Raw genomic sequence first — 16,777 nt, 5'->3', positions numbered from 1 at the left:
TTTTCAGACGCCATGACTAATCTTATGGCTGTTATTCTAAATTTTTTTTTATTTATTATTATTGTTTATCTGTGTTGATCACTTCTGTAGCTGTCATTTCTTCCTGGAGCTTCTTTTGAGAAGAATTCTTCTGTTTCATCATTTTGGCTAGTTTTCTGTCCCTTATGTGTTTTAAAAGCTTGTTGTGTGTCTTGCCGTTGTGAGCACTACTATATTAACGAGGCATCATACACTGTCCAGGGCCTGGCCCTTTCAGGCGTTTTTTAGAATGTGTTGCTTGCTCTGTGTTGTTTTGACTTTGGTTGCTTTATCTCCCTACTAGCAATGATGTTTTGGACCCTCCACCAGGTGTGCTTTGATTTGTTCGTTGAAGTAGCCCTGGAAAAGAAAACAAACAAACAAACAAAAAACAAACAAAACCAAAACAAAACAGCAAACAAACAAAAACAAAAAACAAAAACAAACAAAACAAACACCCACCCCCCCAAACCAAAAACACCAGCAACAGAAAAAAAAAAAAAAACCACAAACAAACAGCAGGGTAGGGGTGGTGTTGATGGAAGAGGCCTTATCACACACAAAGAGAGAAATGACAGGGGCAGGGAGAAAGAAAAGAAAAGAAAATTGACCAGACAGGGAAGCTATATGGCTTAATCCAGAGAGAGAAAGGGAGGAAAATAACAGAGGAGATATAGAGCAGTATAAAGAGAATAGATTAAATATGCTTAAACAAACCAACAACCAGAATAACCAGACTAGAGGAAGGATGAAATAAGGAGAAAAGATACACACACACACACACACACACACACACACACACACACACAAAGAATCATCCAAGAATTAAGTCAGGAAATGCAAGACTGCTGGGTGCCTTGGAACCGGTGGTAGCTCTGGTCTGGAGGAGGGCCTGTCTGTTTTGTCAGAGTGAATCCTGCTCCAGTAGATATGCAGTTACCAGACGCAGAGGGGCATGGTTTTGTGTAGGCAGACCCCGCCTCCACTGTGGGACCACTGTCCATTCCCTGAAGCCCCGCCTTGTTGGTGATGGGGACAAAAATGACCCCCCAGTTCTCCACCCCCCCATCCTCCCCCACCCCCCCCCCCCCCCCAGCGCTCTGCTGGGATTTAAACCCTGATGTCTTAAAGAGTCAGGCTTCATGCTCCCTGGTTCTGGGGAAGTGCTGCTCCATACTGCCAATATGTGGCCTCTGGTTATATACCTTCTTCCCCCCAGCACTCCAGGAAGGGGATTGTTTTCTCCCACTGCAGACTGTGCCCCTGACCTAGCCACCGAGTCTGGGGCTGGCTCCCCTCCTCCCCAGGTGCACGAAGAGGGCAGCTGGCCCCAGTCTGGAGAAAGCCCCACAGTCACAGATTGGATCTTTGTCCGTCCAGGTCTGTGGTTTTTCTCTCATCCAGATACAGTCCTACCCTTCCCAGCCTCTCTCTTGTTTTCCTTCGTCTCTCTGCAGAAGGGGATCTCTCCCCTCCGTGTCTACTCAGCCCGTTTTATCTCTCCCAGTTCACAATCACGTGCCTGTGGCCTGCCAGGTTGTCCCTGTGGGCCCCTGGAGATGTCTCTGTCACTCCGCAGCCCGGACTCTTGGAATTCAAAGTCCTTTGGCCTCAACACTGCTGTGTTTGAGGGACGAGGGAATTTTGCGTCCCCCTGCTTCTCTGCCATGTCGGATCTCTTCCCTCTAACATCTCTCTAAAGGAGCTGCCATTGGTAGGGGCAATCCTCAACCTCCCACAGTGGTGCAATGATTATCTCATGAACTGTAGGGTGTCAGCAAATGGGGGCTACATATTTCACAGCTCTAAGTGGAGAGATTTCTTTGATTATGCTTGTTCTTTAACCATATACCCTTCCATGAGGCTCCAATACCTGACCTCATCCTGGTACAAAAAGTATTAGGTTAGACAACTAGAATTCCATATGGATTCATTTAGCTGTGGAGAATAGCCAAACCAATTTCACAAAGAACAGGCAAAATATACCCATCAGCATCCAGAGGTGTTTCTACATCCTCTTGTTCCACTGTGAGGAGTATGTTGCAACATTAGTTGTCAATCAACAGCCCTTAGCACAGTGTGAATTGAAATGACACATGTTCCTCTAAAGCAGTGGTTATTTATACTATGTCAGAAATATCTTCCATAAACTGGTGGTATTTTTTTCTTTCTTTACCAGTGAAAACATAGACAGCTCTCGATGCAAAGTATTAACACCCAAGAATCTTCCACTTATCTCTTAAAATCCTAACATTCTACCTCTGAAGTCTTAAGAAGTTCTAATAACAATTTGCCTGTTTTCAACAGGTACATGAACAAAACAACCTAAAATCTGACTTGGCCTTTTATCAGTTCCTGGGCAAGCCCAGATTTGCTCATAGAGTTCAGGGATGAATTATTGTACTCAATCCCTCAACGTATGTGTCACTACAAGTCACAAAGTCACTTCTGTAAAGATAAAGACGAGGTGGGGTTTATAAACAATGAAAATACCCATATATAATACCAACAGAAATGAAAGCATAAGACCCTGCCCAAATAATAACTACCATATAACTAACTTCAGTAATGACCTAGTAAGTGTTCCTAGTGTAAGAGGATAGCATTCCCATTCCAGTTACTGCCTGAACATATCCACCCTCAGTTCCGGGACCTTTGGAAACATCTTTGCCTTTCTTTCTGTTCACTGATTCTAAATGATACCAACTGGGGTCTTGAATTTTCAGGATCTGCTCTGTCACACCTTATACCAAGGATTCCTGCGCAGGAGAGATTACCGAGATAAGTGAAATCTCCTCATGGCTGAGGAATCATCTCTAAAGGCTAAGTCACTATTTTAACCTGACATCTTTCTCCTTTGTTCCTTCAGTTGTGGGGATGCCATGCTTCCTTCAGTTATGAAGGACGGTCTGAGATTTTGTGAGGAAAGACTGAGATCTTGTAAAGAAAGACTGAGCTCTGGGTAATCTCAACATTCCCTTTTACTCTTTCAATTTTCCAATAACTAGCCCATTTCCCAGAATGAATTATGACATGCAGATACCTTGCTTGGCTTCCATTTTCCTGACTGCACCCCAATGGATTACATGTCTTTCCTAAAACCTCTTCAAATTTTTCACTATTGCACTGCACGGACATGCCGTAATCCATGTAATCACTGGAGTTAATGAATCCAGCATAGATTATTTACCTCACTTACCATAAAATTACTAATTTAATAACTAAATATTCACACAGATCTTTAATGATGTTCTTAAAGCAAATTCCAATGGGGGGAGTTATTGATTCAAAGATTAAGACTTTTATTAAGTATTGTGAAATTGTCCTCTACAAAGACAATGTAGTGGCGCCTGGGTGGCTCAGTCGGTTAAGCATCTGACTTTGGCTCAGGTCATGATCCTATGGTTCATGGGTTTGAGCCTCACGTCGGGCTCTGTGCTGACAGCTCAGAGCCTGGAGCCAGCTTCAGATTCTGTGTCTTCCTCTCTCTCTCTGCCCCTCCTCTGCTCTTGTTCTCTCTTTCTGTCTGTCTGTCTCTATCTCAAAAATAAATACACATTAAAAAATTTTTAAAAGACAATGTAAATACACAATTTCACTAATAGAGTGTGGAAATTCCTCTTTCCCTATATGCTCACTAATCCTAGGTATTTTGATTAAAAAGCAAATAAAAACTATTTCAATATGAGTATCCAAAAGACTAAGTTTTAATGAATCATCTTTGAAAATGACTTCCCATACAGTTACTTCCCAAACAGTTACATAATGTTTCCCCATGAAAGTCTTAAAAAAAATGCTTATTTTTTAATGTAACTCCCCGCTTAAAGTTTGTTTGTATATGTTCTTTAAATTTCTTCTTAAGTTTATTCCTAAATACTTTATATTTCTCTTCCTATTCTGGATGGAATTTACCTATTTAAAATAAAAATGTTTTTCTTTTTCTACCAATTAAAAAATATCTACTCATCATAGAAAATACAAAACAGTGATAACTTACACAAAGAAAAAACCCCCATAATCTCAACACTCAGAGATCATCCCAGAGAATTCTCTCATGGGTTTCTTTCCAGACTATTTTTGTCATGAGCCTGTTACAAGCACTTTTATTTCCCACACGATGAGTTCACACTGTACGTAAAATCTTGTAATTCTGTTGGTTTTATTTGCAATATATTATCAGTGTTTTGTTCATGGGAAAAATATCCAACTACAACATTATGCTTAAAAGACTAAACACTGTATTTTGTGTTATCAACCGGCAATTGTTCAGGTTTTTCTATTTTTACTATTATAAAAATATTGTGATTAATATTCTTGTAAAAAACTCTTTGTAAACATTCTTAATAATTTCCTTAGGAAAAATTCCTGGAAATTGAATTGCAGGTTATAGGGAATATTATGCATTTAAGGTTTAATTTACAGTTTTGTTAAATTGTCATTTATATACAGATTGCTAAATTGCCCTAAAGAAAGTTGAACCAAATTCACGTTTGCAAGAGAATAGCCAGTTGCCTGAACCTCCCTTATTGGGTATTGTTCTTAAAGAGAAAAGGAAAAATAGCCAGCACATAAGATGAAAGAATATAGTTTTAATTAGAATTTATTTGTTACAAAAAGTTGAAGATTTGTAATTATTTTCTTTATCATTTATATTTCCTTTTTGTGCACTACTCTTTAATGTCTTTTGGCAACTTTAAAATTAGGTTCTTTTTTTTCCTCTTGTTCATAGAAGTATTTTGTGCTGAAAAGGACATTAATCCTGCATCTATCATGTATATTAAAAATATATTTCGAGTATTTTGTTATTGTATTTTACTTTATTTTGTCATTCAGATATTTCATACTTTTCCCCAGCTTTATTGACAAACAGCAATGTGTAAGTTTAAGGTGTACGACGTGATGATTTGATGTACTTACATATTATGAAGTAATTACCACAATAAGGTTAGCTGTTTGTGTGTGTGTGTGTGTGTGTGTGTGTGTGTGTGTGTGGTGAGAACATTTAAGACCTGAGCCACTTGGGTGGCTCAGCTGAGCATCTGACTCTTGGTTTCAGTTTAGATTATGATCTCAGAGTTTGTGAGTTTGAGCCCCACATTGGTCTCTGCACTGACAGCATGGAGCCTGCTTGGGATTCTCTCCCTCTCTCTCTGCCCCTCCCTGGCCTCTGCTCTCTCTTTCAAGATAAATAAAACTTAAAAAAAAAAAAAAAGATTTAAGATCTGATCTCCTCTTACTGAATAATCCAAGTTTGCCTTACTGATTTGAAATACTACCCCTGAACTTTTGGTTCAATATGGCAAATTGAACACACATTTATCTCTGCTTTTTTCTGAAAGCCCATTTAAAATGACAACAAAAACGCATACGAAGGCTTAAGCCCACAGTAAAAAGAAACTGGGAGAGATTACAGGACTTGAAGGATGTTCACCAGAGGAGCTCAAAACGTACTCATGCACAGAGAACTTCCAATCAATATTCCTGAAAAAGTCAGGTTCACTTAAGTATAATTTACATACAAGAAAAATACCTCTTAAAAGTATACAGTCTAGGGGTGCCTGGCTGGCTAAGTTGGTGGAGCAGGTGATTCTTGACCTCAGGGTTGTGAGTTTGAGCCCCACATTGGGTGTAGAAATTACTTTAAGTGATTTATTTTTAAAATAAAGTCTATACAAAAAATAAATACAGTATACAGCCTGTGCATTTCTTATTTAAAATTTTTTTTCATGTTTATTCATTTTTTTTTTAATTTTTTTTTTCAACGTTTATTTATTTTTGAGACAGAGAGAGACAGAGCATGAACGGGGGAGGGGCAGAGAGAGAGGGAGACACAGAATCGGAAACAGGCTCCAGGCTCTGAGCCATCAGCCCAGAGCCCGACGCGGGGCTCGAACTCACGGACCGCGAGATCGTGACCTGGCTGAAGTCAGATGCTTAACCGACTGCGCCACCCAGGCACCCCTGTGTTTATTCATTTTTGAAAGAGAGACACAGAGTGTGAGTGGGAGAGGGGCAGAGAGAGAGAGGGAGACACAGAATCCAAAGCAGTCTCCAGACTCTGAGCTGTCAGCACAGAGCCTGTCGTGGGGCTCAAACTCACGGACCCTGAGATCATGACCTGAGCCAAAGTTGGACACTTAACAAACTGAGCCACCTAGGCGCTCCCAGCTTGTGCATTTCTTAAAAAATATTTATTTATTTATTTATTTATTTATTTATTTATTTAGAGAGCACATGTGCTGGAGAGGGGCAGAGAGAGAGAGAGAGAAAGAATCCCAAGCAGGCACCACAGTGTTAGTGCTGAGCCTGATGGGAGCTCAATCTCATGAACTGTGAGAGCATGGTCTGAGCTGAAATCAAGAGTTGGCTGCTTAACCAACTGAGCCACCCAGGTGCCTGTAGTCTATGCATTTTGAAAGTACACTCATGTAACTACCATCACCATCAAGATATAATAATAGTTCAATCAAGCCCCCAGATTACTTTGTGATTCTGTATAGTCAACCTCCCAGTCCCTGGCAACCACAGATCTGTTTTCTATCTCTACAGTTTTGTCTTTCCTAAATGTCATATAAACGTAATTATATGGCAAGTAGCTTTTTGATCAGCCTTCAGATTCATCCATTCTGTTGGGTATATGATCATTCGTTCTTACTTTTTTATTGCAGTGTAGAATTCCAATGTTTGGATGCACTATAGCCATTTTTATCCATTGACAAGTTGAAGGACATGTGGGTCGTTGTCCATTTCCTCTCAATCTGTTGCTTGTCTTCTCATTTTCTTAACAGTGCCCTTCAAAGAGTAAACGTGTTTACTTTCTATGAATTTCAATGTATCAATATTTAATTTTTGGATCATGCTTTTGGTGTCATAGCTAAGAAATCTCTGCCTAACTCAAAATCACGAAGATTTTTCTTTTACATTTTGATCTAGAAGTTTTATACTTTTATATTTTCCACTTATATCTGTGAGGTTTTTTTAAATGTTTTTATTTATTTTTGAAGGAGAGAGAGACAGTATGAGCGGGGGAGGAGCAGAGAGAGAGGGAGACAGAATCTGAAGCAGGCTCCAGGCTTTAAGCTGTCAGCACAGAGCCCGATGTGGGGCTTGAACTCATAAACTGCGAGATCATGACCTGAGCTGAAGTCGGACACTCAACCGACTGAACTACCCAGGCACCCCTATATCTGTGAGTTTTTAAAGTTAATATTTGTGTATGATAAAGAACACAAGTTGAGCTTCCTTTTTTTTTTTTTTTTTTTTTTTTTGCATATAGTGTTCCAATTCTTCCACCATCTTTTGCTAAAAAGACAATCCTTTCTTCATTGGCTTGTCTTTGCATCTTTGTTGAAAATTGACTACCTCTGTGTGTCGGTGGTGGTGGGGAGGAGTATTTCAGGATTGTATTCTGTTCTATTTATCTACATGTTTTTTTTTCCCATTAATAACACCTGTATTGATTTTTGTAGCTTTATATAAAGGTAAGTCATGACAGCAAATAGTTTGGGTCCTTCAACTTTATTCTGTTTTTAAAAATTATTTTGGCTATCTTAGTTCCTTATGCTCATATAAATTTTAGCCTGTCAACTTCTAAAACAAAGTCTCCTGGAATTTTGACTAAGATTGCATTGTCTACAGATTGGTCTGAGAGAACTAACGTGTTAACAATATTGAGCCTTCCAATCCATGAATGATGGTATATCTCTTTATTAAGTTAGGTCTTCTTTGATTTCTTTTATCAGTCAGATATCATTTCAGTTATTAATTATTGTAGTCTCCTACAATAATTATGGATTTGTCTCTTTTTATTTCCTTTCAGTTCTATAACTTTTTCTCTCAAGTATTATGAAGCTCTGTTTTGGTGCATACACAATTATATTCTTATGTGTACTTGATGAATTTACTCCTTTATATAATATCTTCTTTATCTAGGTAATATATTCCTTGTCGTGAAATCTACTTTGTCCAGAATTAATATAGCCACTCTAACTTCTTTTTTCTCTCTTTCTTTCTTCCTTCCTTCCTTCCTTCCTTCCTTCCTTCCTTTCATACAAGTTCTCTCTGAAGAATTTCCTTTAATATTTTCTTGTAGGATAGGTCTTATTGTAATTTATTCTCTCAATTTTTGTTTGTTGGAATAAGTCTTTATTTCTCTTTTATTCATGAAGATATTTCCATTGGGTATAGAATTCTGGGTTGACAGGTTTTAATTTTTTTGCAGCACTTTAAATGTTATTGTAATAAAAATAAAAAATGGTAGCATATTAAAATAAATAAGTTATTCTCTTGTTTTCATATTTTCTAAGAAGTTCACTGTAATTTGTACTTTTATAAGTATGTAATATGTCTCTTGTCACTGCTATTGTTATAAGTTTTTCTTTAAATTTAGTTTTCAACAGTTTGAATATGATCTATCTTTAGGGAATGAGGAGGGAGAATTTACCTTGCTTAAAGTTTTTTGAGTTTCTTGGAACTATGATTAATTTCACTTATTATTCTTGAATGATTCTTGTCCCTTATCTTTTCAAATATTTTTTTCTGCCAATTCTTTCTTTCTTCTGGAATTAAAAATTTTAATTTTTTTGTATTGTTCCAATAGTTATTTGATAGCCACTTCTGTTTTTGTTTTCCTCTTATTTTCACTCTTATTATTATTATTTTTTTTTACATTTCAGTTTGGATAACTTTTATTGACCTATAATCAAGGTCACTTATTCTTTTCTCCTCTGTATTGAGTCTGCTGAGGAGTCTGTCAAAGGCATCATTCATCTCTATTATTCTATGTGTGTGTGAATGTGTTTTACTTCTAACATTTACATCTGACTCATAGTTTCCATCTCTCAGCTGAAATTCCCCATCTGTTCATTCATGTTGTTCATCTTTTCCATGGGAATCTTTAACTTATCAGTTATAGTTATTTTTAGTTACTTATCTGAGAATTGTAACATCTGGTCATATTTGAATCTGATTCTATTGATTTCTTTGTGTCTCTCCAAGGTTATTTTTTCTTGTTTTCTTGTGTTTGGAACAGTAAGGTCTCAAGTACATAGTATTTGTGTCTGGAAATAGGCATATTCTTCTTCTCTTAGGTATTAGTGGGTGGGGCTTTGTCAATCTAAATGTAAACTGAGTTAGTTTTTCATTTTGTTGTTGTTAACTTCGGTGCATTGAGGCTTTAATTTCTTCTAGTATTATGTTATGTTTAGGACGGAGGCTGGTTTGTCATAGGGTTTCTTTTCCTCAATGTGTCTGTTGTACCTTCAGCTTTAAATCTTCTTGATGTGACTGAACCTCAGAAAACTCTCTCCCTTCTTTCTTCTCTCTATATGTATTAGTTTCCTAGGACTTCCATAATAAGGTATTATAAGCCGTATGGCTTAAAACGATAGACATTTATTCTCTCACAGTTTCAGAAGTTAGAAATGTGAGACCAATATGTCAGCAGGGTTGGTTCCTTTTGAGGGCTTTGAGAAGCCATCTATCCCATGCTTATCTCTTCATTTCTGATGGCTTGCTGACAGTCCTTGGTATTTGCTGCCATATTGATATTTCACTACAATCTCTGCCTCCATGTTCACATGGTGTTCTTCCTATGTCTCTGTCTGTGTCCATGTTTTTCTCTTCTTATAAGGACACCAACCATATCAAATTAAAGTCCCACCCTACTCCAATATGACCTCATCTTACCTAATGCTAATATATAATGCTGCTATTAATATTATCATGCCAGTACAATGGAATGCTACATTAGCACATAGTACCATATAATATACACTACAGTACACTCATATACTGGTTTGATACTAATACTAATAACCAATAACATAATAACTAGTTACATCTTCAGTGACCTTATTTCCAAATAGTACTGGAGGGGTAGGGTTTTGAGGTATCTTTTTGGAGACACAATTCAACTCTTAACACCAAAGGTATAGTGCTGTTGCTAGTTACCTGGTATGTCCTAGCCTAGTTTAGGGTGGGGTGTGTGTTTTTCTGGTCAAACCTCTGTCTTATAGAGGAGGCCCTGGGTTCTTGAGTCTTAGAGATGGAGTTTTCTCAGCGATAACTGCCCTTCTCCAGTGGTTGGAGACCTCTTATGGCCTCCTGTTCCTATCTCAGGATAGACGGCTTTTCTTTTACTTCTTTTCGAGCGCACTGAGTCTTTATCTGGGTTCTCAGAGTAACAGGGTTTGCTGCCCTGCCTCCAGATACTTAAGGCATTTGTCCTTTGAAGGCAAGTGTCCAGAAAGGGCCTTCTGCCTTTTCTGCAATGTACCCACTACCCTCCTCCAGTTATACATCACTGAAGGAGGCTTTCTCCAATCTTCCACCCTGCCTGCAATCTTTCCTTTATGAGCCCTGAGGTAGAAAATGGAGAAAGATATCGGCAGACTTCTCTTCTATCCATAGCATCTGGTAGTTTCAGCCTTTCTTGATATTCTACACTCAGACTTCAGCATTTCATTAAAAAAAAAAAAAATTGAGCGGAATTGTTCTTATCCCCTTGTATAGTCATACTGTTTTCTCCCTATGTTCTTCTATAGGTTAACCAGTACTCATGACCCCTTTCTCCTTAAGACTGCCTGTATTTCCTTCAATTTCAGGCTGCTTGGTTGCTTTGTGATCTTAGCACTCTGATGGCTTCAAGAAAAGTTTCAATTTTGAACATTATCCTGTTGTTGCTGTTTTTCTTATTTTTAAGGTTTTAAATGCTACACTTTCAAACAAGAACACAGGCCAAGTCCAAACAAACAGGAAAAAATGCTTTAACATGAAAAAGAGATTAATAAACAAACAGAAAAAAGCTAACTCAGAGGGCGCTAAGACAATGTAGGAAGCAGAAGAAAACATCAAAACAAAATAAAAGCAATATCCTTAACAAAATATTATATGTTGCGGCCACAAAATGTGAATATAAGTATATATACGTGTGTGAATTTATGCTTGTTGTGTGTATATAAATAGAACAAAACATAACTGCTGATCATAAATATATATTAAAAATGATAGTGGAAAAATAATGTTAAAAAGGCAGGAAGGTAATGTTGAGGAAATCTCTCAAAAACACATCAGAAAGGTAGAAAATGAGAAACAGAAGAAGGTGTTGGATAATCAACATACAACGTCTGACATGTGATTAAGAGAAGTTTCAGAAAGGGGAAATAAAGAACATACAAAGGGGGGGCATGGGGAGACGGCAGAGTAGAAGGATCCTGAGCTCACCCCGTCCCCTGTTTTCAGGGGATATATCATCTATATCTAAGTCTGCAGAGCGATCCGAAGACTGGCAGAGTGAATTCCACAACTAAATATAGAGAAGAAGCTGCAGCTGGAAGGTTAGGAAGGTCAGAAAGGTGGAGCGAGGCTGCCCAGAGACGGGAGGGAGCTGCATAGGCAGAGAGGGCAGAGAAATAGGCCCTCACACCAGGGAACTCAGATGAGGAAGACTAATCCCCACCACATTTGGTTTTAAAACCAGAGGGGCTGAGTTCTGTGAGTCTATAAAACCAGGGGTACTTGGAGTCTGGAGCTTTAAAAGTCTACTGACTCAGGACTGGGCAAGCCAGGAGGGTGAGTGATAGCTCAGTCACCAGCCTTAGAGAGACTGCAACCTGCTCAGAAAGGCAACATAAAAATGGCAGTTAAAAAAAATGGCAGTCGATACAATGCCAGGGGCAAATGGAAGACAGATCTGTTTATACTGATTTTGGAGCATGTTGGGGGACTTCTCTGAAAAGGTGGGAGCTGACAGGTGCTATTTTTCTTCCCTACCCACCCGCCCCAGCATAAACCCAGAGCCACCTTCAGGAGGTGGGGCTACACAAACACTCGCTACCTAACCTACTAGTGGTGTGCCATACCCACAAGTTATCCTGAGGACTAGCCCACTCCAAGCCCGCTAACTTTGGCCCTGGGCTCAGGGCAAATCTTGTTAACGTTGTGCATGCACTCAGCCAGCATCCACGGGTACAACTGGCATCATGTGCTGGGCCCGGCCGTGCCTCCCTGCTCCCAACCATCGTTGCCAGCTGTGCCCAGCCTCGTTCCCCTGGCAACCACGGCATGCAACCCCCAGGCACTGAAGGGCTTTGGGGGACTGGCATAGGACTGGTGGCCCAGTGCCCCGCTCCCAAGTTCCTTGCCAGGCACGCTCCCTCAGAGCTGCCCTGCCCGGGTTCCACTAACACCACAGAGAGAAAGCATAGCCTACAACGGGGAGCAAGACACTACAGATGACTGTACTGAAAGGAAAAGTGACTCAGACACAATAGCAAGGTGTAAGCAACACACATAGGATACTCTCCTGAAATGCCAGGTTCTGGTGAAGAGGGGACACGGGGTTCTCAGAGTAACAGAGCACTCCAGCACTTCTTCTTCATAAAGTCACTATTTTTAACAGAAGAAGACACAGCTGACCCTTAATACATAGCCAAAGTCACAGAGAGGCAGATAAAATGAAGAGACAGAGGAATCCATCGCAAATGAAAGGACAGGACAAGACCATAGCCAGAGATCTAAGTGAAACAGATGTAAGTAACATTCCTGATGGATAATATAAAGCACTGATCATAACGATACCACTGGACTTGAGAAAAGAGTGGAAGACATGAGTGAGACCCTTAACACAGAGATAAGGAATAGCAGAGCAGAGATAAAGGGCTCAAAAAATAAAATGAGAAACATGTTTGGTTAAATGGACAGCAGGATGAAAGAAGCAGAGGAATCAATTAATGACCTAGAAGACAGAGTAATGGAAAGTAATCCAACTGCACAAGAGAGAGAGAAAATTATCAAGCAACATAGGAATGACTTACGGAACTCAGTGACTCCATCAAACATAATATCTGTATTATAGTCATCCCCGAAGAAGAAGAAAGAGCAAAGGGGGCAGAAAATTTATTTAAAGAAATTATAGCTGAAAATCTCCTTAATCTGGGGAAGAAAATAGATATCCAGCTCTAAGAGGCTAAAAGAACTGCTAACAAAAGTTTATCCACACCAAGACAGATTGTAACTAAATTTGCAAACTATGGTGCTAAAGAAAAAAAACATGTAAAAACAGCAAGACAAAAGAAGTCAATAACATGAAAGGGAGATTTTTCAGCTGAAACTTTCCAAGTCAGAAGGGAGTGGCATGATATATTTAAAGTGCTGAATGGGAAAAATCTGCTACTAAGAATACTCTTTCCAGCAAGGCTATCATTCAGAATAGAAGGAGAGATAAAGAGTTTCCCAGACAAAATAAAACTAAAAGAGTTCCTCACCACTGAATCAGGCCTGCAAGAAATATTAAAAGGGAAATTTGAGTGGAAAGGAGAAACCAAAAGTGACAGTTTGAAGGTAAGAAACACAAAAACATTAAAAATGGATATCTCTGTAAAAAATCCGTCAAAGAACTAATAAAAAAGCTTATAAAATGTAACAAACATATACCTAAACATGGGGAGAAGGGGAATAAAGAAAGAGTTCAAACTTAAATAACATCAACATAATACAGAGTGCTGTATGAAGAAGTTATATACACACTGAATAAAAACCATGGATCAGAAACCACTAATAAATAAGCAAAAGAGAAAATAATCCAAATATATCAATGAATAAAATCAGCAAAACATGAAAGGAGAAAGAAAGACAAGAACAGATCAGAGAAAATCTTCAGAACCAACCACAAAACAAGTAGCAAAATGGCAATAAATACATATCTATCAATAATTACTTTGAATGTAAATGGACTAAATGCTCCAATCAAAAACATAGGGTGACAGAATGTATAAAAAACAAGATCTATCTATATGCTGCCTACAGGAGACCCATTTCAGACTTTAAGACAACTGTAGATTGAAATGAGAGGATGGAGATACATCTATCATGCAAGTGGATATCAAAGAAAGTTAGAGTAGCAATTCTTATATGGGACAAAATAGACTTTAAAACAGACTGTAACAAGATACAAAAAAACAACACTATATAATAATAAAGGGGACAATCCAAAAATAAGATATAACAATTGTGAATATTTATGCATTCAACATGGAGCACCCAAATACACAAAACAGTTAATAACAAACATAAAAGAACTAATCATTAATAATACAATAATAGTAGAGGACTTTACCACCACACTTACATCAACGAACAGACATCTAAATGGAAAGTCAACAAGGCAACAATGGCTTGAATGACAGATACACTGGACCAGATGGACTTAGTAGATATATTGAGAACATTTCATCCTAAAACAGCAGAAGATGCATTCTTTTCAAGTGCACACATAACATTCTCCAGAATAGATCACATATTAGGCCATAAAACAGATCTCACAAATTCAAGAAGACCAAAATCATACCATGCATATTTTCTGACCACAACACTATGATTCTAAAAGTCAACCACAAGGAAAAATCTGGAAAGAGTACAAATACATGGAGATTAAATATCATGCCACTAAACAATGAATGAGTCAACCAGGCAGTAAAAGAAGAAATAAAAAAGTACACAGAAACAAATGAAAATAAAAACACAACAGTCCAAACTTCTGGGATGCAGCACAAGCAGTTCTAAGAGGGAAGTTCATAGTAATAAAGGCCTACCTCAAGAAGCAAGAAAAAAACAGTCCAAACTTCTGGGATGCAGCATAAGGAGTTCTAAGAGTGAAGTTTATAGTAATAAAGGCCTACCTCAAAAGCAAGAAAAATCTCAAAAAACCCAACCTTACACTTAAAGGAGTTAGGAAAAGAAGAACAAATAAAACCTAAAACCAGCAGAAGGAAGGAAATAATAAAGATTAGAGCAGAAATAAATAATATGGAAACAAAAAAAAAATAGAGTAGATCGATGAAACCAGGAGCTGTTTCTTTGAAAAAAATCAATAAAATTGATAAACCTCTAGCCAGACTTACCAGGAAAAAAAGAGAATGGACTGAAATAAATAAAATCACAAATGAAAGAGGAGAAATAATATCCCACACCCCAGAAAAACAATTATAAGAGAATGTTATAAAAAAAACTATATGTTAACAAATTGGACAACCTAGAAGAAATGAATAAAATCCTAGGAACATATAAACTACCAAAACTGTAACAGGATGAAATAGAAACTTTGAACAGACCAATAACCAGTAAAGCAATTGAATCAGCAATAAGAAAAGTTCAGGACCAGATGGCTTCACAGGCATATTCTACCAACCATTTAAAGAAGTGTTACTACCTATCTTGTCAAACTATTCCAAAAAATAGAAAAGGAAGGAAAATGTCCAAATTCAGTCTATGAGGCTGGCATTACCCTGATACCAAAACCAGATAAAGACACTATGAAGAAAGAGAACTACAGTCCAATATCCCTGAGGAACATAGATGTAAAACTTCTCAACAAAATACTAGCAAACTGAATTCAACAATACATTAAAATAGTAATTCACTACAGTCAAGTGGGATTTATTCCTGGGTTTCGAGTGTGGTTCAATATTCCCAAATCAATCAATGTGATACATCACATCAATAAGAGAAAGGTTAAGAACCACATGATCATTTCAATAGATACAGAAAAAGCATTCGACAGAGTACAGCAACCGTTCATGATAAAAGCCCTTAACAAAATAGGTTTAGAGGGAGCTTACCTCAACATAACAAAGACCATCTATGAAAAACCCACAGCTAATATCATCCTTACTGAGAAATAACTGACAGCCTTTCCTTTGTGGTCAGGAACAAGTCAGAGATAAGTCTCACGACTATTATCTAACATAGTACTAGAATTCCCAGCCACAGCAATCATACAACAAAAAGAAATAAAAGGCATCCAAATCTGTAAGGAAGAAGTAAAACTTTCACTATTTGCAGATGACATGATACTATATGTAGAAAACCTGAAAGACTCCACCAAAATACTGCTAGAGCTGATAAATGAATTCAGTAAAGTTGCAAGATAATGAAGTGGCAGAAAGAGAAAGTTAGAAAACAACTTAGTTTGTAATTCCACCAAAAATATTAAAATACCTACGGATAAAATTAACCGTGCAAACAAAAGACCTGTACTCTGAAAACGATAAAATACTGATGAAAGAAACTGAAGATGACACAGAAGTAAAAAGGTATTCCATGCTCATGGATTGGAAGAGCAAATATTGTTAAAATGTCTATGCTACAGAATGCAGTCTACATATTTAATACAATCCTTATCAAAATACCAATTGCAGTTTTTCATAGAACTAAAACAAAAAAAAAATCCTAAATGTATGAAACCATAAAAGACCCTAACTAGCCAAAGCAATCTTGAAAAAGAGAAGCAAATCTGGAGGCATCACAATTCCAGACTTCAAGTTATCTTACAAGGGTATAGTAATCAAAACAGTATGGTACTGGTACAAAAACAGACACAGGTAAAAGAACAGAATAGAAAATACAGAAATAAACCCACAATTATATGGTTAATTAATCTTTGATGAAGCAGGAAAGAATATCCAATGAGAAAAATACAGTCTCTTCAAGAAATGATGTTGGGAAAACTGGACAGTAACATGCCAAAACAATGAAACTGGATCACTTTCTTAAACCATACACAAAAATAAACGCAAAAGGGATGAAAGACCTAAATGTGATACTTTATTTTTTATATATTTTTAATGTTTATTTATTTTTGAGAGAGGGAGAGACAGAGTGCTGGTGGGGAAGGGGCACAGAGAGAGAGAGAGACACAGAATCTGAAGCAGGCTCCAGGCTTTGAGCTGCCAGCACAGAGCCCAATGCAGGGCTCAAACCC

Source organism: Leopardus geoffroyi, chromosome B1 (genome assembly GCF_018350155.1).
Source record: "Leopardus geoffroyi isolate Oge1 chromosome B1, O.geoffroyi_Oge1_pat1.0, whole genome shotgun sequence".
Lineage (NCBI taxonomy): Eukaryota > Metazoa > Chordata > Mammalia > Carnivora > Felidae > Leopardus > Leopardus geoffroyi.
Note: the sequence above shows the minus strand (reverse complement) of the source record.